The sequence below is a fragment of the Hemicordylus capensis genome, chromosome 1 (assembly GCF_027244095.1).
Source record: "Hemicordylus capensis ecotype Gifberg chromosome 1, rHemCap1.1.pri, whole genome shotgun sequence".
In the NCBI taxonomy this organism is placed as follows: domain Eukaryota; kingdom Metazoa; phylum Chordata; class Lepidosauria; order Squamata; family Cordylidae; genus Hemicordylus; species Hemicordylus capensis.
The window spans coordinates 260,500,262-260,517,796 of NC_069657.1; the positions used below are offsets into that span (position 1 = coordinate 260,500,262).

Here is a 17,535-nt window from a genome sequence, read left to right on the forward strand (position 1 = left end):
TCTTCTTCTTCTTTTGAAAAAAGAAGGAAAGGTTCTGTAAAAGTTAAAGCCAGCTCACTACCTTGTGGTTTTCAATTGGTCCTAGTAAATCTATTATGATACTGAGGCTGCTTGGATCTTTTCTAATGGACCAATTCAGTCGCTTTCTTTCTTTTCTTTTTGGTCTGCTTTGGAGAGTTCCCAATAAGAAATCAATACCTTACATTCAACTCTTCCTTCTAAAGTTCTGCTCTGATGAGCTGTGAAATCATTGATGACTGACCACAAATTAGGGTATGAGTGAAACTAGTTTCCTTAGCAACCATCTATTTTCCCCTCCTCAGTTTGGTTAGTTATTAACCAAGGGAAAAGACAAGGAATGGGTCTGTGCAAGGATAAAATTCTGTCAATCAGAGTATGCAGAAAATGAATCGGCAGGGGGGGGGGGGTGACTCTTCATGGAAATGCTGGATCTTGTTCCTTTGTAATCTCTTTTTTTCACCAACATTACATACCCTATATAACAAAACTATGAAAACGTTTATTAATCTCCTCCATGGTTGGAGAACATGCAACTGGCAATGCACTTTCATGCAAGCTTTTGTTAGGAATTCTCAAATTTATCCATTTTAAATTGTATTTTAAAAATTTATAGAGTTTCAGACTTCACAGTTGCAGAGAGAATTATATCAATTGACCCCAGAGGCTCACAACGAGCACTATGCCAAATTTTTCTGAGACTTGATTCTAACTGAGAAAGTTGCCATTTCTCAGGACAGTTTGTGAACCATTCCAATTTTGTGTGCATTATTTTGTACCCGTACACAGCTATTGTCTCCCCAAAACTGCTGCTGATGGGGTGGGAAATTTGTTGTTGCTGTTTCAAGTAAACCTCAGCATCTTCCCTTTGTACTGGGATCTGCACATCTCAATGAAAGTCATGCAGTACAGAGGAATGAAGCCTACACAGGTTGCTCCTCTGCACTGCATTGCTTTCAGTGGGAAACACATTTGGATGCATCTCAGTTATCACCTGCTAACTGAGCAAAGAGGCATCTTTTAAAAGCGGTGATTCTCTTTATTGATCAGGGGGAGAGCAACTGGCCCTATCCAGCCCCAGCACAGCAACCAGTGGCTGTTGCTGGTGTCTCTCTTAGTTTCTTTTTTAGACTGTGAGCCCTCTGGGGACACGGAGCCATCTATCTTCTATCTATCTATATATTTATTTCTCTAAGGCATACCCGTAGCTAAAACAAGACATACCCGTGGCTAATCCAGTGCATGGCAGCTCTCGTGAGAGTTCATGAGTAGAAGCACCATGGTGGTTGGGCAGTGGAGATTCCATATGCAGATAGGGAGGAGGAGTCTGTGAGAGCAGAAGCACCATGGTGATTGGGCAGTGGAGATTCCATATGCAGATATGGAGGAAGTGCCTGTGATGGTTAAGGTCAGTTGGAATGCAACTGTTACTGGTTGGAAGATGTTCTTGATTGTAAAGGAGAGGAAGATAGATAGATAGATAGATAGATAGATAGATAGATAGATAGATAGATAGATAGATGGCAAGGGTCTACGAAGAGAGGGGTCGTGAGGGAGGAAAAAGCCCCTACAAAAGGAGACTGCTATAGTGTGAATTAGATGAGGAAACAAGATGAACAAGATCTGACTCAGGAAGTGGGGGGGGGGAAGAAAGACAGAGGGGCCAAGCGTTAGGAGGAGAGAAAAAGAAAAAGAAGAGGGGGGGAGAGAGAAAGAAGGAAGGGTGAGGGACAGGCCTGAGCCTGTCAGCAGCCTGAGGGGAATGAGCAGCTATGGTGGCGGCGGCAGCAAGGAAGGGCCCAATCAACCACTACTGCTGTTAGGGTTACCAATGGCAGAGAGAGGCAGGCAAGCAAGGGACGGGCCCGGGCCTGTCAGCGGCCTGAGGGGAACAAGCAGCCATGGCAGTGGTGACCACGAGGAAAGGGCTGGTCAACCTCTGCTGCACCTGTGGGGAGGAGAAGGAGTGGGGCTCGGATGAGAGTGGGGAGGTCTCTGGAGATAGGGGGCTGCAGCTTGGCCAATAGGCACCAGGAATGCTGCAGCCGCAACCAAGAGGGGTGAAGGGGATGGAAGCAACGAGATGGTGGAGAAGGAGAAGGAATGCGGCTCAGGTGAGGGTGGAGAGATCTCTGAGGTGAGGGGGGCTGTGGCACGGGGTGAGGGGAGCAATCAAGTATTAGCGTGCAGATGCTTTGTGTGGGTTAAGCTAGTTTTATTTATTTATATCTATTTAAACCACTTTGGGAATTTTTGTTGAAAAGCGGTATATAAATTTTTGTCATATTCATATGTATATCCCAGTGCTTCTCCTGGATGTGTCCCCTTCCAAACAGTTATGTGGACTTCCACAAAGTATGAAACACTGCTAAAAGGGAACATATCTGTGAAATGCACAGCACCCTTATTATGGCTCAGCACTACTCACAACTACGGCAACAAAAGTCTCCAAAATTGATGTTGCCATGTTTCATAACTGGCCCTTTCCACCCTCAGCACAGTACCTCCAGTGACTGTTGCTGGTGTCTATCTTATGTTTCTTTTAGATCATGAGAGCTTTAGGGACAGGGATCCATCTTATTTATTTATTATTTCTCTATGTAAACTGCCCTGAGCCATTTTTGGAAGGGCGGATAGAAATCTAATTAACTAACTAACTAACAATAACTGAAGAGCTATCTATTTTAAATGCTGGGAATCGTTAGTCTCTGAATTGCTGCTGGGGAACTTTTTCTTCTTCTGAGTGCCAAACTATGATGAAATGGAAGCTCTCTCCAAGTATTATCAGGCAACAGCAGCATCTTGAACTGGAAACTTACCTGTCATCTTCCTAGTTAACATGGAGACCCAAAGGGTGCTTGCCTATAGCAAGAAAGAATAACTCCAGTCAACCAATCAGGGTTTTTCCCCACCAGGTAACTGCTGCTTTACTAAGGTGAATAATTAAACCTGCTCAGCCACATAAGGAGTCTGTTTTATAAATAACAATTATAAAACATACATACAAATGGGTCTCGTGACGAAGCAGAAGGCTATGCAGAAGCAAACAAACACTGGCTAGAGCTGTATGGTTATGCAATCTCTTCTCAATTTGCATCAAATATTCCCTTCATGTGAAAAGTGAAACCACTTTATTTCTAAAGTGTAGAATCCACATTAATCTTGTGATCAATTTGTAACAGGCATTTCAAGATTCATGCTATACACAGTGCCAGATTTATCCAGTTCATCATGTAATTGGAGCCTTCTAATACTCCATGTTCATAATACAGGCAAACCTCATTATACACAGAACCACTATTCACAGTTTTGTGTATCTGTGGGTGTCAAATAGACACCCAACCTCCTTATCCATGGATACAAAAGGGTTAAAAACTCACATATCAGCAGTTCCTGGAAGGCTAGAGATTACCACAGAGGTCATTTCCGGCCACCATTTTGTCCGCAGGAGCCATTTTCTGGCTCATTTAGTTAAAAACAACAACATTTTAATGGAAAATAATGGAAAATTTGGGGAGTTTGGCGGACCACTTGGGACTTTTGGGGAGCATTTGGTGAGCATTGCTAGACTCCAGGATACCAGCAGGGCACAGTAGGGCACTTTATCTGGCTCATTATCACAATTTGGTGGTGATTTGGCGGGGGGGTGTTTTTAGTCTGGGAACCTAACCCGCCCCCATAGACTCAAAGCCTATTATCCCGTGGTTTCATTACCCATGATAATCTTTGGGAATGGAACCCCTGTGGATAATGAGGTCCACCTGTATATACTACAAGTCTAATTAAAAACAAAACAATAAATGTTCTATAGAGTGGATTTGGGAAAATGCTATTCCATCATTTCACAAGGTACATGTTTTAACTTGTAAGCCCTCATATCCCTATAATAATTCATATGAGCATATGTCCTGTTTTCTCTCGATAGCTGGAAGAAAATGTAAAAAAACAGAAGCGGTTCTCATTTAGTAAGGATAAAGTACCTGTGAAGAATGTGAAAAACTGCAGCATACATTAGGGTAAAGATTAAAACAGAGAAATTACTTGGTGGATCTGCCATGCTTCTACATCCTACTCACAATGCTCAAGAGCACGTCCAGCTATCTATCTTCTATATATTTATTTTTCTTAGACATACCCATCGCTAACCCCATGTGTGGCAGCTCTCGCAAGAGTTTGGAGAGCTGCCGGAGAGCGACAGGGATGATAGCGACAGGAATAGGCACCCAGCCAGTGGGCTGGGAGTTAACAGCGGCAGGCAGGCAAACCATAGTGCCGGATGGTGGGAGAGCAAGGAGGCAACAGAGGTGGAGGTGGGTGGAGACTGGGAGGAAACTGAGGCGGAGGCGAGCGGGCGGGCGGGCAGAAAACTGTGGTGGAGGTGGGCAGGCAAGGAAGAGGAAGGAAACGGCGAAGAGGGCAGGCAAGAGAAAGTTGCAACAGCAACAGGTGGCGGGGGGAGGAAGGAAATGGCTGGGCGGAGAGAACTAGAAGTGCAGGTGCTCTGCGCCCGACCCAGCTTGTTCCTTTCTAATTTCAGTCCATTTGGCAGATGTGTGATTATCATGTGCAAGCACCAAGTGCTTCTCTAAACAACTAATTGTAGAATTAATCTTTCAGCTCAAAAATAACAACAGGGAAGAACAAGGATATGTTGTCAGTTGCCCAACCTTCTACCAAACACATTTTCATGTTTTCACTGCCAAATCTTCCTGACAAATACAAAAGAAAAAGAGAAGAAGAAAAGCAAGGTGTGCAGAACGCCATAGTCAAAAGGAAAAGCCATAAGATTCTCTTTGGCTGGGCTTTCAGAGACCTGTTGTAAGCAAAGAAGCTGAAATATCTTCATAGTATATCTTTCATAATATCAAATATACACTAGCCATTTTTGACGGTTATGGTGAAAAGGCAAGAGGAAAAAATAAATCAATCAAAAAGAAACAGGAATGCAGGAGTCTGCTATGAACTTGTCCTTTAATGAAGCACAACTGTATCTTCAGTTAGTAAACTCTACATTCAATTATCTGTTAGAGGTTGTTGATTTTTACCCACAATAGGCAAAACAGCAGAGCACTAAGGAATGAGCACACACTCCAGTTACAGAGTAGGTAGCAGAGGATGCAGAGGCGTAACTATAGGGGGGGCAGGGGGGGCACGTGCCCTGGGCGCCATCTTTTCTGGTCACGTGGGGGGCGCCGCCATGACAAAAAATGTGTTTTTTATTTTTTTATTATTTTTTGTTAATACAAATGTTTCCTGCTCAGTGCAGCAGCGCTGCAGCAGTCAAGGGAGCGCGTCGGCGCCCCCTCCCCCATGAGTGGTCCCTTCTGCGCTGCCCGCGCCCCCCCCCCCCATTGCTTTGCTGGTGCCTGGTGGCCAGTCAGTGGCCTGGCTTGGCGGCGGCGGGCGCTTGTGAGGAAAAACCTAAGTATAATGTAGTATGTTGGGGGTGGGGGGGCACGGGGGGGTGCCATTTCAGTGCTTTCCCCGGGCGCCGTTTTCCCTAGTTACGCCTCTGAGAGGATGGTTTGGATATTGCAACTGTTTAGAGAAAACACATGGAGATCCTTGTATGACTAAACCCTAAATATTTATTGGTTAAATACACTTAGATAGGAAAGACCTATCTCTAATCTAAAGGACTACATAGTGGATAGGTAAGGAGAGAGAGAGAGAGAGAGATGTTTCCATCTGCTCTCTAGGAGGAAAGGAAGGATTGTGACTCAGCACAGGAAGTGCTGCAGAGTCAGTTCAGGGGTCATAGAGTAGGGACAGATAGGGAGACCCTGACTCACTGTCTCTACTCCCAATGCCCCTAGTGGTCAATAGGACAGTTGGTGCAAAAGGTCGATGCACTGGAAGTTCATCTCCAACATTATCAATGCAATAAATATCTAAATAATGAGATCACCATCTTTGCAGCTTTTGATGTGCATTTTGATAGTCTCACTAGGGCACTCACCTCAGTCACAGCCTAAAAAGGCTTTCAGAGCTACAGAGGTTCAGGTAAGGTAACAGAGAATGTAAGGTAAGGTACCCACCCTTCAGGTGGGTTTTGAAAGAGTTAATATGCTCAGGCATCTTTGTGTACACTGTCTGGTAAGTGCAGAAAACTGGAAGAAAGTTTATTCTTCTAACTTGTCACTAAAGGATGGCAAGACAGGGAATCGCTTCCTATGAATGGCAGTTAATTCCACAGGAGTCAGTTTCCCAACTTGACTGAGAAAGGGGGGAGGGGGAAGCATCCCACGTGCTTTAGTTCTCTTCTATTTTTCCATTATTTTAAGATGTTACCTACCGCAGCAATCAACCCATTAAGTCATCATGTGCACACCATATTCTAGCATAAAGCATCTGCAGATGTTACATTCCTATGCCAGAATACTTCAATGTGTTAAAAGATATGTTGATTACACAGGCATGAACTTGAAACATTACAAAGTTTCAACTTACATATTTGACCTCATTCACAGTCTCTTATTGAATAATCTTACCCAAATTTGTCAGGGTGTTTCTCACATTTGAATCCCACCTTTCCCACAAGCTGCTCAGAGCAGCACACTTTAGATTTTCACATATTTCAATTTGAGAGAGATAGAAGGTGACCACTTAAAGCATTCCATAACAAGATGACTGCATTGGCTGCTTCTCAGCTTCCTGGATGATCCAAGGTGGCGGCATATAAAATGGCACAGCCTATCATAGGGAGGGTTTCTCATCTGTTGGCTTCATCTGGGAAACCGTACTCCAGCTACCATTCATCTTTGGCTCTCACATCAAGCAGAATTTGAAATGGGGCTTTCTCCATGGTGACTTGTGGAACTCCCCCGCCCCAACAGGCTTTTGTTGATTTACTGTAATGGAATCTGAATGGGAATATTATGGTTTGTTTTGAAGTTCAATTGAACATAGGAGCACAGGAACTTACCTCCTACTGAGTCACAGCATAGACCATCTAGCTCAGTATTGTCTAGACTGACTGACACTCCAGGGTGTCAGAAAAAGGGTGTTTCCCAACCATACCTGAAGATGCCATGGACTGAACCCAGGACCTTCAGCATGCAAAGCAGGTGCACTACCATTGAACTACAGTACCTCCTCTATTCAAAGTTAAAGCCCTAGACGGTTTGGGTTGGGGTATTTAAAAGGCCACTCCCTCCCGCATGATTCTTCCTGCTCTGTTGGATCAGCTGTGGGGCCCTGATTTGTGTCTTCCCTCCATTTGCAGTACACTTGGTGGATCGTGGGGCAAGGCCCTTGTGGTAGTAGTGCCCAGGCTTTGGAAGCACCCCCCTCAGGTGGTTTGTCTAGCTCCCTTTGTTTTCACATTTCAGAAATTAGGGAAGACTGCTCTTTTTGGGTGAGTCTTTAAGATGGATTGATTACTGGACCCTGCATTTTTAGTTCCTGCTGGTGTGATGCTTTCTATTTTAAAAAATATGACTTTTTTCTTTTAAGCCTTGATTGTTTCATCAAAAACCATTGAGTCAAAAAGTAGCACATACATTTATTTAAAAAAACCTGTTTTAAATAGCTACAATATCATATTATCTTGTACCAGTCATTGGCTCTTAGCTTTCCTTCTGCCTTTGGCTAAAGGATGAGATATAAAAACAAGGGCACACTTCATTGATGATGCAGGGGCTTAGCAGCAGAGCGTGCATTGTATTGGGCCAATAGTCAGAACTGAAGTGATGCAAGCCTTACCTGACAATTATTCATCAGATACAACCTGATGAAAAATTTCTCCAATAAAAAGATACAATTCGATACAATGTGATATAGTATCGGATTGGAGGGGTTACCTGAAACCAAGAAGTAGACTTCCTTTCATCTTCTACATGGAAATCAGCTTCTTTTTGGGTAGCTTCACAACACTGGGTCCTTTCCCTGGTGAACTGCTATTTAAAAACGGCCATTCCTTATCATGATAGGAAGCAGCCACACCCACCCACACCCACCCCGCCTCTGCCAATAATGCATTGGGGGAAAGATGCAAGGACATTTCTTCCTTTAGTCAGGATATTTTGGGGCGAGTCTACAGAGGGGAAAGTGGCATTTGAAAGGGAAATTCTTAGTGAATTCCAGTTCTCTGAGCACCCCTGGATGGAATTCCATGTATGGTTAGGCCCTTTCCCCAGAGCAATAGGCAGGGTCAAGCCTAAAATCTCCTCCGGGGGGGAAGGGCCGCTCCACCTTCCCCAGACCAGACTACCAGACTGGAAAAGCAGGGGCACCCCTCACCATCCATGACAAAAAAAGGAACTATTCAAAGAACTCGGTACCTGGAACAAAAACTGAAGAACAATCAGGTTGAGTGACGATGAAGAGAGAGGGTGACAGAGGGAACATCCCCTGGAACCCCTAACTCCTGCCCCCATATAGCTGCGCTTACTCTGAATGTGGGGAGGACGAGCCACTGCAGTCTCCCCAGCAAGATGGCTCTGAGCAGCCTCCCGGGGCAGCGCCAGAATCCATGTTGGACTCAAGGGCCGTGCTGGAGCATGCAGCCCTGGCGAGGAAGAGGTGGCGTGGTGCAGTTTGGCAGGCCGCGCCTGGCCGGGAGAACTGCACGACAAGGCCCAACAGCGAGCAGCCTCGGTGAGCCGTAGTCGGCCACTTGCCAACCCCAAAAGAATACTCCCCTTTTCCTGTGTAAGGCCCCAGCACTAACTATGACTGATCAGTGGGGGCAGGGAAAGAAAAAACAGAGGGGAATCCAAGGGGTTCAGTAAAGCTGGAAAACCCTACCAACCTGCTCGCTAGGAAGGGCCAGTCTTGGTAAGGTGGGGCGCCCACTCCCCCTGGAGGAGTCATCAAGTGTGACCCTGCCTATTGCTGCAAGGGAGGGGCCTAACCATACATTGAATGCCCTCCAGGAACCTCTGAAGAAAGCACTGCCACTGCAAGCAATTTCCACGGAGAAGATGGAAGGGAGCCTGCTTCTTGGTCTCAGATAAGCTCCTCTGATGCATTGAGCTGATTCAATATCTGATGCATCCCCCCAACTGCATTAGTAACACAATGGGATAATATTACTGGTTTCAAATTGGAACCGATTTCAACAATTTCCTTGGTGCACAACCCTGATTTGGACCACTTCTCACAAGACAGATTGGACATTGCGGTCCAGTGCCCAAGTACGTATTTATCATGTCAGTTTATCAGGTCAGTCATGAAGGGCACACATACTTATTCCTTATTTAATATTTCCATATGGTGAACAGCAAAGGATCTACCTTCACCTAAGTATAGTTTTGAAGGGGAAATGATGCAGTTTACTCATCTGAGCCATTTTTGGATGGGCGGTATAGAAATCGAATCAATAAATAATACATAAATAAAACCTGTGCCTCCTTCTTAACTGATACAAGTATTTCACCCGTCAAATAATTACATGTCTCACATCAAGTATCTTCAGGGATCAGTCCAGAGAAGTCTGCAGGGTGGGGGGAAACTCATAATAAGGCAAGGGGACCTAGGCTTAGCTGTGAACCAACTGAGGATCCATCAAATTGGAGCTAATCCCCTCTCTGTGGGGAAGAAGGGAATGCCTCCCTGTAAATTTTCACAGGCTTCTGATTTATAGATAAAATATTCTCAAGAATCCACACATTCCCTTTTACAGAAACATATTACTGACCAAAGGCTACTATTTCCAAACATACTTCCAAAGCAGGATACAAGCTGTTTTGAGAAGCGCATTTCCAAACTTGCCCTTACAGGTTTAATACTTCAAAGCCTTATTTTTAATTTCCATTGGATTGTGTTACTAGGTGGAATATATTTCCCACAGTTTACTATTATAATGTCAAGTGGCTGTGGTAATGGGCAGTAATTAGGAAGACACACACACAGAATGAAGCACACACACACATACAACTGGGAAACATTACATTGATGTAAACCAATTCAATCACCAGTTTTCAAATAAAATAGAAAAAGTAGCTCCATTAAACTTCCTCTTTCCTTTTTATGAACTAACTTGACCATAAAAATCCTAGCAGATCCTGTATTGTCATAAACAGACTCAACCAAAATCGCAGCTATGGAAACTGCAAGATGTTTAGCAAATTCAGTGTCATTTCAAAGAATAGAAAGATAGCAACTTCTAATTCAGAAATGTCACACACACACACCCACAACCCTTTTCTGACTTTCCTGTTTCCTATATCTACCACTTTAAAAATGGTGATGATAGAGGATTTGGAAATGGTTGCTCATTGATTAATAACACAAGGAGATAGATAGATAGATAGATAGATAGATAGATAGATAGATAGATAGATAGATAGATAGATAGATTTTTAAGGCAGATTCGCTGTCATTAACGCATTTCTTCTAGACAATGGGATGTAATCTCCATTAATAAGATGACAAACCTTTATGTGTCTTTACTAATACATGTACAACCCACCTTTCGATTAAACACACACACACACACACACAAGGCAGTGACCAGCATTAAAATAAAACAAATTTAAACCACTTCAGTACTTATAATAGCAGGAAGCTATAGAACAATGACCATAATTTCCAACTCAGGCCAAATATAATGACAGGCCAAAAGCCTGCCAAAAGAGCACTGCCTTAGTCAAGAGTCAGGTGCACATCACTGGGGAGAGAGTTGCATAAACTTGGCACCACCAAAGTTTTCTGTATTCTGTGTGATCACCCAAAGAACTAAGGATGTGCACGAACTGCAGTTTGAACCGCAGTTCAAGCACTTTTTGAGAATGGGGACTGGGAACTTTAAGAAAAAAGGGAGCAGTTCTTTACATGCTCTCTGCCACCCCATGCAGCTTCCTGTGCAGGTCCCAGTGTGGTGCCAGCACTTTTTGGGCAGGGTACCGGGATCCTTAAGAAAAAGGAGTGTGGATGCCATGTGTGTACTGACGTTGCACAGGGGATATTGGGATGTGTGCAGCCCCAGCAGGAAGTCGCATGAGGCAGTGGAGAGAAGGTAAGGACCTGCTCTTTTTCCCCTTAAAGTTCCCATTCCCAAAAAGTGCCTGAACCACAATTTGTGCACATCCCTACAAAGAACTTTGAATGCAACAGACATGTGAGACCTTGACAAAGATATTAAAATGATCTTACAAAAAATACATAATATTGCATGGGTGGGCTCATATGGGACAAGGAAGTCCTTCAAGTATTCAGGGCCCAGACAACTTTAGAGTTTAAAAGGTCTTTGAACTTGGCACCAACCAGCATTTTGAACTGGGCACCGATACAACTTTTATAAAATCAGTATAACATGCTCAAAGCAGTAAGCTCCATTCAAAAATCTGACAGTCACATTATTTAGAAACTGAAGTTTGCAAATGCTTTTCAAAGATAGCCTCAAGGAAATTGATCTACAACAGTCCAGTCAGAATTCTTCCTATGTTACTATGGGGAGGAGCTGTAGCTTGGTGGTCAAGCACCTGCTCTGCATTCAGAAGGTCCCAGGTTCAATCCCAGACATCTCCAGGCAGTATCTGTTGGAAGTTAAGGATTTTGTGCTGTCTCTTGTCTCAGACAGTGGGGGACAGACTAGTGAGTCAGAGGGCTAGAGGGTCAAGACACATCCCTTCTCTACTGCTCTGACACTATCCCTTTGGAATGTAGATTGCTAATCTCAGGGACTTCCTTCCTTCCAGCAACTCACTTCCTGTCTCTCTTCCCTACCTGCCCTACCTTGCAACATGGCAAGCTCCTCTCCCTGCACCATGTGTGCAGAGAAGATGCAGAATCCATCTGCATCCAGCTAGATAGATAGATTAGAGATTCTAACTCCTCACTTTCCTATCTAGAATGGAGTTCCTTAATAAATGCCTTATATATTGATTTGAAACTATGAATTGGCTCCAAGTTACTTTACTCTCAGCATACACGCATGCCAGGGTAGATTCTGCTGTGTTGTGCCTCTGTGCACTCTGCTATAATGAAAAAGGGATTCTCTCACCACAGAGAATTCCCAACAGTATCGACAATGCTGAGTTAGATGGATCAATCGTCTGACAAAGGCAGTTTCCTATGATGTGACTATAGCATGAATTACTGTGGCCAGGTCGTTCCTCCAAAGAACAAGAGCAGCCAGGAAACCAGCCTAAACTAGTAAGATGCACCTTTGGCCATTACCAATATCTGTGAATCTAGGAGCAGTCGAGGAGCATACCCAAGCTGTGAGCCCAAGTCAACAAAGCTATGCTTCTATTCCCAGTGTGGATGAATTTCCAACTTCTATCTTGACTGGTAGTAAGTTTCAATTTCTTCACCCTCATCCAGCCCATTACTTATCTCAGCTACTTTATAGGAGAGAAGGGAAAGAAATGGAACGTTTGTTCTTGAGAAAATAGACTTGATGTTTTGGAACAGCAAAGCAGAAGAAAATATGTATGCCATGCGTACACACTGTGTTAAAATCATCATTCATTCCATGATTATTATGGTGCCTACACCAGTTATTATGTAGCTAAATAAAATTCCTTCTGTAAAGACTTTAAATTAAAAATTATTCAAGCAATATTAATTAATCAGTGCTAATTTTTGCAGCTCCTCTTCATTGTTCTAACAGTCTAAGAAATATTATTGCATGTTAATACAGTTTTCAAAATCATCTTGGAAAATCCACCACCACACAAATAAAGTACTCTCAGAACAAAGACCACAATTGTGTCTCAGGTAAATCTCCAAAAAGAAACTTTCAAACAGTTCCAAGCTGAGAGCACAATAAATACTCTTCAGCAGGAAGTAAGGCATTTTACACGTCTTTTCCAAAAAGTGTAAAATATGGGCTTTTAACAGGAAAAATCCCCTCCCAACACTCATGAATCTTATGCGCCAACAAAAACAATAATGTTTAGCTCTCCATTCCTTTTTATCTATCATCACAGCAAGATTAGAAAATATATATATATAATTTCTGGTTTATACAATCAGTGAATAATTGCTGGCACATTAAATTTAAAATATTACTTTTCTCCCTCCTACTTGATGAAACATAGCTCTGGTCTACATCAGTCTCGGTTCCCAAGTGTCCTTCAACCTTTACTAATCTTTTTTCAGAGGTTCCCACTGTCAAAAGCCTGTTCTTACAGCAAGGAAAGCTATAATAAAGATCATGCTTATGGCTTAGCACATGATTGCCCTTTCGGCTTGTCGTCTCACACAAACACACACACAAAAGATTATTTTTGGTTGTTGTATAATACCCACTGTGGGGATCTGAAAACTCAACACATATTTTATTGAAAAATTAATACTTCATTTCAAATCTTGCTTTTTAATATTTAAGTTAACAGCTGGGAACACTTTTTTAAAAAACCATTTTATATCCTGCTCTTCCTCCAAGGAGCCCAGAGCGGTGTACTACATACTTAAGCTTCTCCTCACAACAACCCTGTGAAGTAGGTTAGGCTGAGAGAGAAGCGAGTCACCCAGCAAGTATCATGGCTGAATAGGGATTTGAACTCAGGTCTCCCTGATCCTAGTCCAGCACTCTAACCACTACACCACGCTGGCTTCATCTAAAGTAGTTATAGGACTCTGAAATTACCTCTGTTCTAGGCAAAGAGGCACCTTTTATGTGGTGGTTCTCCTATATTTAGAAGAGCAATAGCAACTAGTGATGTGCACAGAACCGTGGAGCTGCGGTCCAGCACTGGGGTGGGGGTTCCTTTCAGGGCGGGGGGAGGGTGTACTTACCCCTCCGGCTGCTTTCCCCCCTCTGGCGCACCTTTTTTAGTTAGCAATTGGGGCAGCAGGATACCTCCCTGCCACCCCTTCCCCCGCTCGGCTACAAAAGGCTTCAGGAAGCCTTTTGTGCGTGTGCACGTCACGTCTCTGCAACGTTTCTGCAACATGTGTGGCTGCGCATGCACACAACGTGCCCATGCGCAAAAGGCTTCCTGAAGCCTTTTGCAGCCGAGCGGGGGAAGGGGCGGCAGGGAGGAATCCTGCTGCCCCAATTGCTAACTAAAAAAGGCACATGGAGGGGAAAATTACAGGGGGGGTAAGTACACCCTCCCCCTGCCCTTAAAGGAACCCCCACCCCAGTCTGGCCAAACCCCGAACCGCCCATGTCCGGACCGGTCCGGAGGCCTGTAGAATGGCCTCCGGACCGGTCCGTGCACATCACTAATAGCACCTGTCCCTATTCATAGCATCTTTTCCAGCAGGTGGGTATGTATGTATGTATGTATGTATGTATGTATGTATGTATGTATGTATGCATGCAGTGAACCCCTTTGAGACAGAGAACCATTTTGCCCCAGTTTCTTCTGCTTTTTAACAGTATTTTCTGTTAAAAAGCAGTATATAAAATTGTAGTGATCATACTTCCCTCCCCCTAAAGAGTTAACCAGAAATGAACCCGGTCTTGACTGACAGGCTGGTGAACTTCAGGGCTCAGGCAATCAGCACACCAAGTAGGTGGGACCTAGAGAGTTGTTGCGAGGAAGGAGGACGTTTTTTTGTTAGAAAAAAAGCTAGGCTGGAGGTGCTCAGAGGAGGACATGTGGCCATGGAGGCTGGCTGCAGGAGGATGGCTCTGCAGATTGAAAGACAGGAGAGCAGAAAGCTTGAATTCTCATCTGGAGTTTGGCGAGTACAAGGAAAGGAAGCCCGGGTCTGGGCTTCGGGAAGATTAATTTAGGGAAAAGTTTGTTTAGTCAGACTTTGCATTAGAAACTTATATTTCTTTGGTGTGTGTGCTTTTGCATATTCCTCATATTGCTTTATTATAGTTTACCGGCAACATAATTGAAATAAGAAACACTAGCCTATGACCATCTCACCTAGGGCATTGCAAAAGACTCTATAAATATTTAAACGTGCCTGACAACCTATTTTTGTAATCTACTAAGTATTCTTAACTGTATCTAAGAAAGCTAGAAGGCCTCAGATGGAAGCAGTTTGTAGTAACTGTGTAAAACTGGTTTTTAAAGTCTTTTTTTACAAGCCTCTCTGAGTTGGTTCTTAACTCAGGAAAAGGGGAGGGCAAAGGAGGATTTCCTCTAGCGCAAACACGTCCTCAAACATACAGCACCTATCCGTTTTCTCATCCTGTGTAAGCTTACACTTGAAAGGTGTTTTTTTTTTTGTATTTGACCAATTCCAGTTACAGAGGGACCCAGAGGGAGTATTTGCTCTCTCGTACAAGAGTGTCCATGCTTTGGAAGCAGCATGGGGGCAGGTGCAGGGACTCCCTCTGCATGCACACTGACGGTAGAAGCAGGCACGTTGCAGTACTCAGGCTATCAGCCACTATGGGCAACTGACCTGAAAAAAATTACGACCAACAGATTTTGCAAAGCACTCCAGCTGCAAGCAGTGATGCTGGGGAGCTAATAGTAAAGTGATGGGCAAATTCTCCATCACAGAATATCACCACTTTAAAAAGTGTCTGTATGCTCAGTTAGCAGGAGTCAAAGCACTGATATCTTCCATATCAGGTCCAGCACATATGCACTTCCAGATGACTTCATACATAAGAAGAGCCCTGTGAATCAGACCAAGGGTCTATCTAGTCCAACATCCCGTTTCCAGCACTGTCCAGCCGGATGCCTCCGGGAAGCTCAGGAGCAGAGCATGCAGGCAGTCACTCTCCTCTGTTTTGCCCCCAGCCACTGAAATTCAGAGCAGGACTGTCTTTGAACCTGGAGCTTCCAACATGGTTAATGCCCAACAACAGACCTGTCTTCCAAATATCTGTCTAATCAATTTTAGAATTAGCTAAACAACTCATGGCAGAAATATCTGTCAATTACAATGGGTGACCCCAAGTTCTAATGAAAGAAGCAGAAGAAAAATATCTTACTATCCACTTTCTCTACTGCGTGCATACTTTACAATTCTGTAGCATACTGTCTCAGCTGTCTTTTTTTCCTGAGCTAAATGTCTCCAAACACTCTAACTTTTCTTTGTGGGGAAAGTGCTCCAGCTACTTGACAATTCTAGCTGCCCTTTTCTGTGTCTTTTCCAGCTCTAGTGTGTCCTTACTGAGATGAAGCAATCATAACTGCACACAATATTTCAGACGTGTCCAGGGTTGGCCACAGGATTCAGGAGGCTCTCAGCAAACTGTCCTTCAGGGGCCTCCTCCTACTTGGGTGGGCCCGCATAGTGAGGTCATTCGCACAATCAAAAACTATGTTCTACCAGGTTTGGGAGCTGTGTGTGCTTCTAATTTTTGGTTGTGTGGAAGCAAGGTAGGAGAAAAACCTGGGCAGAAGTAGTTGAGTGGAAGCAAGGTAGGGGAAAACCTGGGTAGCTTTTCCTCCTACCTTGCTTCCACACAATCATTTCTACCCAGCATTTCCTCTTATCTTGCTTCCACACAACTGAAATTGGGAGCACACACATTAAGTTTTTACCAGTTACTGGTTTTTAAAAGTTACTCATGGATAATAAAACCCATCTTCTTATTTTAATAATAAAACCCATCTTCTTATTTCATGATGGCTAAGCTTACTCAGGAGCCTTGGATGAGAGACTGTGAAACGTTTCTTAAGTCCAAGTATAGAGTATTTACTAGTTTGCCTTTATCTAACTGCATTAACAAGTTATGTATCTTTTACACTCTCAAGGTAGCTAACAATCAATAAAAACAAAATAGCTAAAGGAGAACAGCTAATAAAAACCTATGAGCAGAGTAAAACCAGATTCTGCTAATACTTAAAAAGGCCTGGCGAAACAGAAGTGAAGCCTGGTGCTGAAAAGGCATAAGAGGCAGTGCAAGGCAAGCCTCCCTGAGGAGAGCATTCCAGAGATGGGATGCCACATCTAAAAAGGCTCTCTCCATTATCACCACCCACCCCCTGCCTTTCTCTGAGTCAGGGCACTCAGAGAAGGACCTCCAATGAAGATACCTTGGGGAAGGACCGTTCTTCAGGTACCCAGGTCAAATGGCCATGTGCAGTGTTCAAGACAGTCCCAGCAGGGTTTTTCTACATCTCCATTCCCAACCCATGTGCCCCCACCCAGGGACCCTACAGAGCAACATTCAAGGTGGTACAAGAGGTTGCAGCTAGACAGGGGGATTAATCATTTCTCTTCGTGTGTGTGCAGAAGCTCTTTAGAAATATACAAGAGCCTCTGACTCCCAAGCTCTTACTGCATGTGGGGCTACATTCAGGCAGTCATTTGAAGAACTCTTCCTTACATAGAAGTACATACATTTTCACGTGCATTTCCATGATAGCTGGCCTTCAGCATTCAAAGAAGAATTTGATGCATGTTTAAATTATTATCATATGAAATCCACAAAGGCAGTCTCCAAAAAACTTCCTTATTAAGAATATTAATAGACTAGCTTAACCCACGCAGAGCATCTGCGTGCTAGTACTTGATTGCTCCCCTCACCCCCTGCCACAGCCCCGTCACCTCAGAGACCTCTCCACCCTCACCCGAGCCCTGCTCCTCCCCCACAGGAGCAGCAGCAGCGGTTGACCAGGCCTTTCCTTGCTGCTACCACCAGCATGGCCGCTCATTCCCCTCCGGCTGCTGAAAGGCCCAGGCCCATCCCTTGCCTGC

At 44.0% G+C, this 17,535-nt stretch overlaps 1 protein-coding gene and 1 long non-coding RNA gene across 7 annotated transcripts in view; one reads left to right on the forward strand and one right to left on the reverse strand.

The window, feature by feature from the left end:
• Positions 1-17,535, reverse strand: part of SLX4IP (SLX4 interacting protein) — a 123,135-nt gene that overhangs the window by 59,857 nt on the left and 45,743 nt on the right. The window lies entirely within an intron of this gene.
• On the forward strand, positions 1,682-4,996 carry LOC128340543 (uncharacterized). Its single transcript, XR_008313782.1, has 3 exons — positions 1,682-2,132; positions 3,944-4,034; positions 4,636-4,996. It is a non-coding gene; the product is annotated as an uncharacterized LOC128340543 (long non-coding RNA).